This window comes from Macaca mulatta, chromosome 11 (genome assembly GCF_049350105.2).
Source record: "Macaca mulatta isolate MMU2019108-1 chromosome 11, T2T-MMU8v2.0, whole genome shotgun sequence".
Lineage (NCBI taxonomy): Eukaryota > Metazoa > Chordata > Mammalia > Primates > Cercopithecidae > Macaca > Macaca mulatta.
Genome location: NC_133416.1, coordinates 137,590,221 through 137,594,985, shown reverse-complemented (window position 1 = coordinate 137,594,985; position 4,765 = coordinate 137,590,221). Strand labels below are relative to the sequence as shown.

At 49.0% G+C, this 4,765-nt stretch overlaps 1 long non-coding RNA gene across 1 annotated transcript; it reads left to right on the top strand.

The window, feature by feature from the left end:
- The first annotated feature begins 1,326 nt into the window (after window positions 1-1,326).
- Window positions 1,327-4,532, top strand: LOC114671093 (uncharacterized). Its single transcript, XR_003720999.2, has 2 exons — window positions 1,327-1,543; window positions 3,250-4,532. It is a non-coding gene; the product is annotated as an uncharacterized LOC114671093 (long non-coding RNA).
- The last annotated feature ends 233 nt before the right edge of the window (window positions 4,533-4,765 follow it).

The following is a 4,765-nucleotide window of genomic DNA, read 5'->3' as shown; positions in this document are numbered from 1 at the left end:
GGGGGGCTTCTGGCTTCTCTGTGGCTGCGGAGACTGCATTTCCCCACTGGAAGGCCTGGGGTTGGGCGTACCAAGGGGGCTTCTCCATCAGGGAAGGACCTGGTTCTCCTGCTGGTGGGATAAGAGGTGGGGTCTTGCAGGATGGTTTGCGGAGCAGGTGCTATGGGCTGAATTTGTCTCTCCCTAGATTCATATGTTAGAGTCTCAATACTCGGTACTTCAGAGTATGACTGTACTTGAATATAGGACTTTAAAACAGGTGATTAACTTAAAATGAGGCCTTTAGGGCGAGCCCTAATCAGATTCCAGTGATGTCTTTATAAGAGATTAGGACATACGTGTGCAGAGGAACAACCACGTGAGGATACAGGGAGGAGGCGGCATCTGCAAGCCAAGTAGAGAGGCCTCTGCAGGAACCAGCCCTGCTGACACCTTGAGCTTGGACTTCCAGCCTCCAGAACTGAGGGAGAGCACATGTCTGTTTAAGTCACATGATCTACGGCACTTTGGGATGGCCACCCAAGTTCCCTAATACAGCAGTTGACAAGAAGAATTTAGATTTAAATGTCCCTTCCACTTTAAATAATATAAAAGTCTTTCATTTCCAAAACCCTCCTTTGAACTCTTCAACATTGGCTGTAAAATAATTGCCTATAAGCACCACATGACAACTCCTAAAATTCCAGGGAAAGAAACTTACAGGCAAATCAATTGGTGGCCAGAGGACAATGGCTGGAAGCTTCTGTTCTTAGCTCCTTACCCTTTTCCTTGTAGATTATGAGAAAGAAAACACGAAGATAAACCACGGTCAGTGAAAATGGTCCATCATTTATGTCTTGGTGGCAAATTTGGGTTTATAATATGCTAACCTAACTCCCTTCCTTGGGTCACTCCAAATCTTGCGTCTGGATGCTGAAAATGTTTTCCATGTAATTTTCCCCAGCATTCTAGCTGCATGAAGACCCACTTGTTCTTTCCCTCTGATTTCTGATTCTGCCACAGGCACTGTTAGAATTAGAGCACTGATAAGGAAAAAAACTGGGCCAGGATTTAAATTAATGCTTTTAGACAAATATCCGTTCCATCTCCAATTCTAATGCTAATTACATTTGTGGATCAAAGACCATTCGTTAAAGTTTTGCTTTTGAAAAACAGGGAGAGATTTTACTTTCTTGTTTGATATTTTTATGGGACTTGATGGGAATGGTAGGGGGTGGGTGGTGGGGGGAGACAAGAATCTAGGGAAGCCGACCTCATGCAGAGAGGGTTTGTGGGGGTGGGGTGAAGGGCAAGTTTCACAGGGTTCCCGAAGCCCTCTGGCGGCTCAGAGTCCGAAGCTCCGAGGTTGTGCCTTCAGCTCTCTCACCTGCTGCGGTGGCTGTCTTGGTCACACAAGAGGACAGTCAATAAGGGGCTAAAAAAATGGGAAGAACTGATTCGTGAAAAGCCATGGAGGAAACTTAAATGCATATGACTAAATGAAAGAAGTGAGTCTGAAAGACTACATGCAGAATGATTCCAGCTAGATGACATTCTGGAAAAGGTAAAACTTTGGAGACAATAAAAAGATCAGAGGGTGCCAGGGGTGAGTGGGAGGGAGGGAGGAATGGTCGGAGTGTGGAGGAGTTTTAGGGCAGTGAAGCTCTTCTGTCTGATGCTGTAATGGTGGGTACATGTCATTATAAATTTGTCAAAACTCATAGAATGTACAGCACCGACAGTAAACCCTCATGTGAACTATGGACTTTGGGCGATAATGACGTGTCACTGCAGGTTCATCAAGTGTAACTAATGGACCCTCTGGTGGGCGATGCTGATGGTGGGGGAGGCTGTGCCTGTGTCGGGCAGCGGGGAGGATAAGAAAACTCTGTTCTGCTCAATTTTGCTGTGAACTGCTCTTTAAAAAGTCTATTTAAAAGAGGGGGGAAAATTGATAGAATTTTTAAAACCTAAGCCAAGTTACTTTTTGGTCTGGGACCCACATCATAGCTACACAGAACCCAAGTTGTTTGGGGAGCAGAGGAGGGAATCAAAGCAAATATGACACTGAGTTGACCCCAAGACTCCACAGAGCATGGAGGGATTAGCGGGGCAGGGAGATGGGTTTGTCAGCAGGAGGGAGCAGAATAAGAAAGGGACGGAGGGAGGGATGGAAAATGCAGTCCAGGGACAGAATCACAAAAAGCCAGTTTCTGAAATGAAGATGTAACAGCATTAAAAGCCAGGAAGAAGCTTAAACGGGGAGATGGGCAGCCTGCAGTCAGAAGACGGGTTTCCGGGAATAAATAGGAAATGCACACGCTAAAGGCCTTCCCTCCTCTCCACCCCAGCCACCCGCCGTGAGTTTACACAGTCACACTTGTGGGCGTGCCTCTAGGTGTGGGGTGCCACAGGGGACAAACACAACTTGTGTTTGTGTGGTTGGGGTTTGTTTATATCTTTCATCCCCAATCCCCTTCTCCTGGCCTCAACACCAGCCACAAACTTACTTCTGACACATTCATTCGTTTATGGGATGAATATTCAAAGAGCTTGCCTCCTAGACAAAGACACTGAATAAGTAAACAAACTCCCAGATGAAGTTGTTCCCAGTAGTAAACCAGGGCGAGGGAGCGGGACGTGGGTTTGTTCAGAGGGGGTGTTCCTGGCAGGCTTTCTAGAGGAGGCCACGTTGGAACTGAGGCCTGGATGACAAGAGTTGGAAACCACGTGGAGATCTGGGCAGAGTATTCTAGACAAAGGTGGGGCCAAGAGTGAAAGCCCCGAGGCTAGAATGTTCCAGAAACGTACCAGAAGCCCAGCATCCGAGCCTCAGCATACAGAGCCTGAAGGTCGTGGGGTGGTTGGGGGCAGGGTGGGGGGTGGCGCTCCAGCTTCTGTGGGCTCCTGTCCTGAGTTGAGGAAACCCCTGACTTGAGCCAATGGGATGGCTGGTCACCTCCACCACAAAGGTCAGATCCTGCAGGAGCCTGGGCTCTGGTTAAGGGGCTTGTTGGACTTTAACCAGGGAACCACGGAGCGCATGCCTGAGCTGTGATCTGTGTTGTGGATTCTGGCTGCAGGCAGTGTCATTCCCAGGGTGGCCTAATGCTCCGAGCTGGATGTAGCGCGAAAGCCATGCACACTCTGCTCATAGAATCCTGCCCACCCCCCACCCCCACCGTGTCCCTGCCATGGGCCAGCCCTTGTCTGCACCTCCACTCCAGGCCTCATTTCCTGATGGTGTTCTCCCTTCTCTCTGAATTCCAGGGAAAGCTTCAGCTCTCCTGGCCCGCCCCGTGCTGATAACGTCCAGAAAGAAGACAGCCTCTGTGGTTCTTGCCTGAGCCACGCATCCTGGTGGCCTTTGGAAAATGCCAGGCGGTCCCTGAGTTGACTAAAAGCTTCCATGAGTGGTTATGGAGATAAGATGCTTCCCCCAGTGCCTTTCTAAGAATGGTGCTTGTAGCACTGGCCCTCACGGCTCCTTGCAAAAGTAAACACCTCAACCGCCCACCACCAAATCTATGGTGTTTCTGGTATCTGCACCCACCTCACTTCTTCCTGCATTGATGGAGAGAATGCTCCTTCCCTCAGTCAACAGCCAGGCCCTCTTCCTATTTTCTGGAAACCTCTGCCCTCCACCGCTCAATGGCTGTACCTTCTGCTGACCCTTCCTTTTCCAGAAAACTCAATCTGTCCTCAGTGGGTCATTTCTTTGACACACGGACTTGCTTCATCTACTCTAGTGAGTCATAGACCTTCTTCTGTCTTGCGCACCACCTGTCACCCCTGCCTGTGCCAGGCTTCTCTCCACAGCACAGCCCACGCAAGCTCGGCCTCACCTCCTCACAGCCACACCCTCTGTTCGCTCCTCCAGCCTCTTGGTCTGGCTCCACCACCGCGCGTCACGTCCAGCTCTCTGCAGGATGCTGGTTACTTCCAATTCAATGATCGCTTTTTTCTTCTGTTTTTCCTCAGTTTTTAAAATTGATACCTAATATTTGTACATATTTATCTGACCATGTGATATTCGGTTACATGCATAGAAGGTGTAATAATCAAGCCAGGGTACTTGGGGTGTCCATCGGCCCTGTGTTTACCATTCCTATGTGGTGGGAACATCTGAAGCCCTTCCCTGTAGTTATTTTGAAATATGCCACACCTTGTTATTAACTATAGTTGCCCTTCTCTGCTCTCAAACGCTAGAACATCTTCCTTCTAATTGCATGTTTCAGTCACTTGTGGGTCATCGAAGCTCAGCGACATTGCATGCAACCATCTCGCTTCCTACTCCTTGAAGCTCTCCTCTGCTTCAGTCTCCAGGCCCCCAATTTCCTGGTCTTCCCTCCCCTGCCCAGCCGCTCCCGTGCCAGGTACCTTGCTGGGCCTCCCTTTCCTTCCAGTCTCTGTGCAGAATTTCCTCCAGGTCATTCCTGGCTCCTCCTCTCCTCTCACTCCAACACCTTCCTGGAGATAAGATCATTCATTCTCATGACTTTGTATGTTTTACGTTAAACAGACCCAAATGTATATCTCCAACCCAAACCTGAGCTCCAGACTCATGTATCTTACTGTGTGCCTGTACCTCTACTCAGAAATTGAATTTTTGGGCTGAAGTTTGAATTTGGAATTGTCTTCCTGAAGTTAACCTCTATAGAGTGGCACACACCTCAACCACCCACGTCTGTAAACGCCACTGCCACTACCTGGTCTGAGCCCCACCTTATCCTGCCTGGCCCCTGCAATTACAGTCTCCTAAATGTTTTCCCTACTTCCGCCCTCA